The sequence below is a fragment of the Triticum urartu genome, chromosome 5A (genome assembly GCF_056163025.1).
Source record: "Triticum urartu cultivar PI428250 chromosome 5A, HENAU_Tu73, whole genome shotgun sequence".
Lineage (NCBI taxonomy): Eukaryota > Viridiplantae > Streptophyta > Magnoliopsida > Poales > Poaceae > Triticum > Triticum urartu.
This window is the reverse complement of record NC_141877.1, coordinates 15942434-15951269: the sequence shown is the minus strand read 5'-3', so window position 1 is coordinate 15951269 and position 8836 is coordinate 15942434. Positions and strand designations below refer to the sequence as shown.

The 8836-nt window shown below is 54.4% G+C and overlaps 1 pseudogene; it reads left to right on the top strand.

Annotated features, from left to right (window-relative positions):
• Positions 1-645: 645 nt before the first annotated feature.
• LOC147967501 (uncharacterized) lies at positions 646-2221 on the top strand (annotated as a pseudogene).
• Positions 2222-8836: the final 6615 nt, after the last annotated feature.

Below are 8836 nucleotides of genomic sequence, written 5' to 3'. Positions count from 1 at the left end.
ACGTGGAATTGACTTAATAACAACAATCATGCATATATTATATGTAAGTATTATCACAAAACTAAGTAAAACTAACTGAACCGTGTTTCAGCTGCGAAGCACAACGTTTGCTAAAGCATCGAGTAGTTACATTTAACACCAAAATTGCACATAGAATCTCCAACAAATCAGTAAGAGAAAGTCTTAATTCATTTATGGGGTCTCATAAACAAATAATGAATGGGTAGCCATGTTGACTGCATGGACTGCTTGCAAAATAATCCCTCTGCTACAAAATTCAGAGACATATATTAGCAAATAGCAATGAACCACTTATGTAAGCCAAATGTTTACAAAGTCACGCTGTATAATCTAAATTATTTATGCTGCCTTAGGTCCACGTGAAAGAGCATCTCCATTGCTGAAAACGCATGAGAAATTCAGAGACGCATATTAGTAATCAAAATCAGATGTATAGTCTAAAGGTGGCTGAGTTCCGTGCGGGTGACAAGTAATAGCCGTCTCTCGAGCTTCCCCCTTCCCCCTTCCCCGCCGTGTGCTACTCCGGCGCCGGCGTCCACCGCGCCCCGGGCCGTGCCACTCCGGCCGTCCCGGCCACCCAGATCTGTTCCCTCTCCCCCCCCCCCTCTGCTTCCTCGTGCGGCCATGGCTGCCAGCCCCAGATCCGTTTCTTCCCAGGTCAGACCGGCGGGTGAGAGGCCGGTGGTCTTTGGGCTGGGGCTGTCGGAGGGCTCGGCTGAGTCGGACTTGCAGCCAGCGGTGGACTCCGCGCCACGCCTGGAGGGCCCTGCCGCGGGCTGGGAGCGACCTCCTCCCACCAAGAAGGAGCTCTGGCGCCTCCGTCATGGACAGGGCGGCCAGGGCGAAGATGCTGCGGCAGGGCGGCGCGTGCCTTCGCCGCCGCTGGCGGAGATGATCCCGGAGATGCGTGACAAGTGCTTTAGGTGCCTCGAGAAGGGCCACTTCCGGCGGGACTGCACCAACCAGGAGGTGTGCATCAGGTGCGGCTGGCCGGGTCATGGCTCCGGCGATTGCAAGAGGCCACGGAGCCCCTCTTTGGCTGATGAGCTTCGGCGTGAGGCGATCGCCAAGGTGGCACGCCGCTTGTTGCCCCGGGTCAGCCCAGACCGCCCGGCGCCTCGTGCGGACTTCCCTCCCCCGCCGCCTCCGCCGATGCATCCCCCCTCGCTTCGTGCTGCTGCCGAGGCGGCCTGGCCGCGTCAAGCACCCCCACGGCTCCAGGTCGCGATGGACGCGGGGGAAGGCGCGTCGAAGCTGTGTGTGGTGCGGCGCTCGCAGTCCACGGAGGACTTGGAGCGCCGGCTACGCTTCGCCATGGTCGCCTACGTGGGGGGGTGCCTGGAGACGCCTCTCGCCGCAGCGGGTGCTGGAGATCTTGGTGGGGAGGCTAGACATCTCGGCGGACCAGGTCTCGGTGCCTCCTTACCGGCCGGAGGACTTTTTGGTCGTCTTTGCATCGGCTGAGCTTCAGAACAGGGTGGCGTCGTACCCAGCCGTGGAGTGGGAGGGCGATAGAATGTTCTTCAGGCCAAGGAACCGGCAGTCGCAGGCAGTCTTCTCGACCATGGGCTTCAAGGTTTGGATTGTCATGGAGGGGATTCCGCCACACGCTTGGGATCGGGAGACAGCGGAGGAGTTGTTGGGGACGGCGTGCAAGGTGGACTCAGTTGCGCCGGAGTCGAGTTCAAGAGCTGATCTTTCTGCGTTCAGGCTCACTGCATGGACGGCAAACCCGGAGGAGATTCCCTCGTTACGCTGGCTGACCATCCCGGAGCCAGGCTCGGAGTTACCACCACCATTGCTCCAGTACAAGATCCTCATCCATATCGATGCAGTGGCGGATTTCCGTGAAGCGGGGGAGCCGTGGTTCTTGGGAAGTTCTTCTGACAGTGGGCAAAGTGGCTTGCCAGATTCCCCGGACGGTTTCCACGATGGAGGCGGTGGGCAGAGGCCACAGCAGCGAGTTTGGCAATTTGGTGTCAGAGATGTGCGCGGTGGTGCGCAGGGCCAGTCTTTCGGCGGTGGCGGCGGCGGCCATGGCGCGGCAGGCAGGTCGAACAAGGAGCTGGATTGGCGCCTTCCTCCCATGGCCCCCGCCTTGAATGTTCTGCATGTGGGGCCACCAAACAGGCTTCAGGATAGGGTGGCCGTCAGGGTGTCGGCTTTTGACTGCCTTTTGGGTCAGAAGGCACATGGATAGGGGAGCGGGACGACTCTAGAACCAATTTTGAATCTGACTGGCGCGGACAAGGGAGGACAAGTGGCTGAGACGGACGGGCGCACTCGAATGGCGGGGCCCCGGGCGGACGAGACTAAGCTGCGTCCAATGGAAACTGGCACGGTGCCGTTGGGGCAGGAGTCATCGGATCAGGCGGACGAGGTGGTGGTTGGTGCGCGCTGCCCGAGCGATTCCCGCAGTGGCCCGCGGGCAAATGGGGAAATGGTCATGGTGGCTTCCGTGGATCAAGACAGACTAGACCCCGACCCCCCGACAGTTGGCGCGTCTGCGGGCCACGTGCTGGAGGTTGGCATGCAGGACAAAGCTCAGGAGGTGGGACCGGCTGGGGATCCCATCGCAGCTGGGGTGATGTGCAACATGGCGGACCCCGTGCCCGGATCAAATGCAGAGATGGCTATTGGTGGGTCTGGCGCAGGAGATGGAGTGGTGCTGTCTACTGGTGGGACCGATGATGGAAATCATGTGCATGCGCCATGCATGAGACATGCACGTCCGACACGTCCAGCGTGGGGCAGATCGACCAGGCGGCTGGCGTGCTTGTTCTGGTGAGCAAATCACCCCAGTTACAACAGATTGCCATAGATGCGGTTCGGGAGGTGCAGGAGCTAGGGGGCGGTGCGCATGGTATTGAGCTCGGTCTAGTGCAAGCAGAATCCGAAGGCGAGACAGAGGGGATGACAGCTCAAGAGGCTCAAGCCTACGGCAAGCTTAAGAGCTTCTGCTCTAACATCATCAAGCGGCTGCGCCCCCCCCCCCCCCCCCCCGCCGCTTCTTCGTGAGGTTCAGGCGTCACAGCTTCGCCCCGAGGCTGAACCTTTCACGCCCAAGAGAGCCACGAGATCATCAAAGAAGGCGGCTGGAACCAAACGCTCAAAGGACGGACCAGTGGAAAACGTGCTTCTACACGCCCTCGGTTTGGTTCCAGAGGACTTGACGGTGGATGAGGGCGTCGTCAATGAGCTCAAGGCGCTCTTTGACTCGCCCCTCAGGGAGCAGCACATCCGGATCATGGCTGGACTTTTCGGCAAGACCATCCCATCGGTGGAAGAGCTAGAGGCGAGCAACTCGGTGATGATTACGGTCAACTAGTTAGTTGGCTTAGGAGTTGGGGCTTGATCACTTCATGGATCTACAATCCCAGGTGCTATGTTGGAATGTTCGAGGTTTGAACAATCCGGCAAAACGCAAGGCTGTGAGGGAGTTCGTCAGCTCGGTGAAGCCGAATTTGGTTTGCTTTCAAGAAACGAAAATGGATGTAATTGACCAGTTCACTGTTATGCAATGCTTAGGACCATCCTTTGATGGTTTTATTTACCTTCCGGCTGATGAGACAAGGGGTGGCATCCTCCTTGCGTGGAATGGTTCGGTGCTTTCGGTTGACTACTTCCTTTACAATGCTAACTTTGTTACCGGCTTGGTACACACGAAAGTTGGTGAACCGTGGTGGATCTTGGTTGTCTACGGACCACAAAGTGATGAGCTTAAATGCCAATTCTTGGAAGACCTTGCTGCAAGGCATGCTTCTTGCCCGGGTCCATGGATGGTCTTGGGAGATTTTAACCTAATTCTTCGAGCTTCGGAGAAGAATAACAATAATCTTAACAGGGCTATGATGAATGCTTTTCGGCAGTTCATCAATGATCATGAGCTCAAGGAGATGTACATGCACGGTCGGAAGTTCACGTGGTCAAACGAGCGTGAGGTGCCTACCCTTACCAAGATTGATAGAGTCCTGATCTCGGTGGACTGGGAGTTGGAGTACCCGGATTATTTGCTGCAGGCACTTTCGACAGGGGTGTCGGATCATGCTCCTCTGCACCTGTCAACCAGTGCTAGTTTCTGCCCCAAGAAGAGGTTTCGTTTCGAGCTTTTCTGGACCAAGATGGATGGCTTTGAGGAGGCCGTGAAGGAGGCATGGGTGTGTGACCCAGGCATTGTGGATCCATACAAGAGGCTCGACGCCCTGCTTCGTAACACCGCCGTCTACCTTCAGGCGTGGGGCCATCGGAAATTGGGGAACGTGAAGCTTATGATGCGGGTGGCCACTTGGATCATCCACCGGCTGGACATCGCGCAGGAACAGAGAACGCTTCAGGCGATCGAATCTTGGCTCAGACGCATGCTCAAGCACTCGCTGCTGGGGCTGGCGGCACTGGAGAGGACGATCGATCGACAGAGATCAAGATTGAAATGGATCAAGGAGGGTGATGCGAACACCAAGATTTTTCAGGCGGTGGCGAATGGACGTCGCTCCAAGAACTTCATTCCGCATATCAAGAGGGGGGATGAGATCATCACGGACCAGGAGTGTATGGTGGATACCTTTGTGGAGGTCTATGAGCAATTGCTTGGTACAGCGACTGCTAGAGGGCACACCCTAGACTTAAACTTTTTGGGTATCGAACCAAGGGAGCTCAGCATGCTTGAGGAGATGATCACCGAGGAGGAGGTGTGGCCAGTTATTAAGGATATGCCAGGCGACCGTGCACCAGGGCCAGACGGATTCATAGGGGCGTTCTTCCAGCAGGCCTGGCAGATCATTAAGTCTGATGTCATGGCAGTTTTGATGAAGCTTTTTGTAGGAGATGGAAGGGGCTTTGCAAAGATCAACAAGGCACACATCATTCTTATTCCAAAGAAATCGGATGCAGAAGAGATAGGTGATTACATGCCGATCAGCCTTATTCATAGCATTCCCAAGCTCTTTGCGAAGGTTCTCGCAAACCGCCTGCGGAACCAAATGCAAGACATCGTGGAAGTGAACCAGTCCGCTTTCATAAAAGGCAGGCATCTGCACGACAATTTCTTGTTGGTTCATCAAGTGGCGAGGAAGATTCACATGAGGGAAGTGCCTGGCGTGTTCCTGAAGTTGGATATCTCAAGGGCTTTCGACTCGCTATCATGGCCGTTCCTCTTTGAAGTAATGAGAGCCAAGGGTTTTGGTCAAAAATGGATGAGCTGGATGATGATACTATTACACTCGGCTAGCACCAAGGTTGTGGTCAATGGAGTGCCAGGCAAGAGTTTTCTACACGCGTGTGGCCTGAGGCAAGGCGATCCGATAACTCTGATGCTCTTTGTCATCGTCATGGACGTGCTGACGACACTGTTTATCAAGGCTACGGAAATGGGTGTGCTTAGCTCTTACGCGGGCATCTCGGCAACGCAAAGGCTTTCAATCTACGCTGATGATGTGGCACTCTTCATTAAGCCATCTTGTTAGGATCTTTCGGCTGTCAGGGAGATGCTAGCTGCTTTTGGGGAAGCATCAGGTCTGAGAATTAACTACCACAAGTCTTCCGCCATTCTGATCCGTGGTGACGAGGAGGATAAAGCTCGGGTGGCCCAGATCTTGCAGTGTGGGCTGATGGAGTTCCCTTGTCGGTACCTGGGTTTGCAGCTGGCTATCCGTAGTCTGACCCGAGCCGAGTGGCTGCCCATGCTGGACCAGGTTCGCAAGTTCGTGCCGTCCTGGCAACGTGGCCTCATTCAGCGGCCGGGATGCCTCGTTCTTGTGCAGTCGGTTGTCTCTGCTAGGCCCGTTCACCACTTGCTGATCGCGGACGTGCCGGAGTGGGTGTTCGAGGAGATGAACAAATGGATGAGATCATTTTTCTGGGCAGGCAAGGAGCGGTCAAACGAAGGGCAGTGCTTAGTGGCTTGGGATAAGGTTTGCACACCGAAGCAACTTGGCGGTTTGGGAGTTATAAAACTGAAGGAACACGCCCTTGCTCTACGAGTTAGGTGGGAGTGGTTAAGGAGAACTGATCCTAGACGGCCTTGGCAGGGGCTGCCGATGATCGAAGATGCCAACGCACGAGCTGTGTTTGACTCGATGGTCCAAATCACGGTTGGCAGAGGAGATGGGGTCCTTTTCTAGCGTGACAGATGGTTGCACGGCTTCCGGATTGCCGACATCGCGCCGCTTCTGTTTGCCACGGTGCAAACCTGAGTGGTCAACAGTCACACCATGCAACAAGCCCTCACCGGAGAGAGATGGAAGGAGGACTGTAACATCACTGCCTCGTTTACGGCTCAGATCCAGTGCATGCACCTCTGCCACGTGATCAACACGGTGCAAAGAGATATGAACGTGCTGGACGTGTTTGCCTGGCCGGCTTCGTCTACAGCGAGTTACTCGGCCAAGTCGGTCTACGACCACCTTTGCTCCAACATCCCCAGATCGCCGACGGCGGCATGCACTTGGCGAAGCTACGCGCCGTTGAAATGCAAGCTATTTATCTGGCTCGCATTGCAGTACAGGGTGCGGACCTCAGACAGACGGGCAAGACATGGACTTCAGGAGCTCCTGTCGCCTTGTTACACGTGCATGTAGGACGAGGACAATGTGGATCATATCCTGGCCAGATGTACCTATGCACAAGAAGTGTGGCACCGGATCTTTGACCTGCTAGGGGTCAATATCCTAGGAACGACACGCCACTATACCTTCGCTGCCTGGTGGCTTCGAGAGAGGAAGAAGTTTGGGGGAGCGGATAGACGTGGTTTCAACACCCTGGTGAGTGCAGTTGAGTGGACTCTCTGGAAGCAAAGGAATGCCAGGGTTTTCAACAGGCTGGAGCAGGAAAGACCAGCGCACCTCATTCCTACCCTTGTTCTTGATGAGATCGCGGAGTGGCGCTCGACCGGGCTAGGTGTAGGTGGTTTACATAGATTTGTGAGGAGTTAGCCTTGTATGTGTGGAGTTGGCTATGTGTGTGGCCTCCGTTCCCGTATGTTCGCATCGGGACGGACTTCTTGTACATATACTCTTTTCTTCTATAAAGCTATGGTACGCCATTGGCGTACTCTCGAAAAAAAAGATGTATAGTCTAAACTGATATCTACAGTCTGCTACGTACTTTCGTCCAAGTGAAAGAGCATCTCCATGAAATCCATGTGGGCATGAGGGAGCACACGGAGCTGATAGTCTGGACACGATAGTACCTGACGCATGTGAAGCGGATGAACACATGTTGCAGCCTGCAAAGTAGGGACTGGGAAGTGACCAGAAATGTAGAATCAGAACGACCGACCACACAGAGACAGTTCAATGATGTTACTCGAATGTAAGCGCGGAGGTGCTGACCTAATAAGCTGATGTGCTAGTCCCAATGGTGGAGTCTGTTGAAGTCTTGTTTGATTGAGTCGGATTCCCCACCTCTAATTGCCGCCGATGGCGGTCATGGGAGCATAGCGACGACGTGCGGATGCCTCAACGGGTGTGCGCTGTTCGACGATCTGGGTTTCTGTGTGTTCAGCAATGGCGGCAGCCCGTCCCTGTCTTCCCCCAATCAGAGAGGCATCGGATGCGATGTGAGGCTAGGCAGACCAGCTGGCGTGCGGGAGATGGTCCAGAGTAGAGCAACGGCTTGCACAACGGCGTGTCTTCCTCGACGATGTGGGTGTTTGGCAACGGAACCACGTCCCGAACCACGCCCAGGGTTGCATCAGAAAGAGGCAAACGCGCGATTGTGTGGGAGGATCTAGCACACACAGGTTTGTAGATGAGAGATGTGGGGGCGGTGGCGCACAATTTAATGTAGCCTTTTCTTCCGGTAATGGAGGGCAAGGTAATGAGGGCGATCAACGCTGCGGTTTCATGTGCAATTGCGCCCGGAAGAGCTTCGGTCGAGGCAGCGGAAGAGATAGCGGTGGCGATGAGAGTCACGACGGAGAAGATGATTGTCAGCCAAATAGTGCCGCAACTGACGCCCATGGGCTGTACGGGCTATACAGCCCACATACCAAATATTGAACCGGGCCATGTGTCCATGTGTAAGGTAGCGCACCAGTGCTACTCGACTCAGGCAGCTCATGTGAAGTGGCTTCGTACAACCCAAGCGCTGGAAGCCGATACCGGAACGCAACGAGCGTTAGTGTAGACATCTGATTGCGTTCATAGTTGATCCAATGGCTAATAATAATTCGGGTGACGTGGCTGCGCGAGAAGCCAGGAAAATAAGCTAGTGGGTGGCTCCTATTTAGATATAGAAGATGATGAACACTCTCTCACGGGTATTTCGACTTCCGGTGATGGTCGAGCTGGGCGAGCCCATCGCGCGTTATCAAGGTATAACAACACAAACTCACCCATATCAACCACCATCGTCAGACGTCGATTTCTTTTCCTCCATGAACGACTCTTATCGACTGTCGGTGATGGTCGCTCTTCCTTTGCTCAAAGGAGGAGCAAAGGAAGAGCGAACCACTACGACAACAGTCGGTAACATCTCTCATCTGTCAAAATATGGTGTAAACTCTCTAGTGGTTGTACATATGGTGGACACTCTCTCACGGGTATTTCAACTTCCGGTGATGGTCAAGCTGGGCGAGTCCATCGTGCATGACAAATGAATATCACAAGAAGAACTCGCCCAGATTGACCACCATCATCAGAAGTCGATTTCTCTTCCTCCTGAAAACATCTCTCATCTCTCATCTACACAAAAACTACAAGAAACTAATACAAGAAAAACTACTAGAAGAAACTACAACAAAAATCTACTAAAAAATCCATGCATCAATCTATGCATTCATCCATCCTTCTATGCATCCATCTATGCATTCATACAT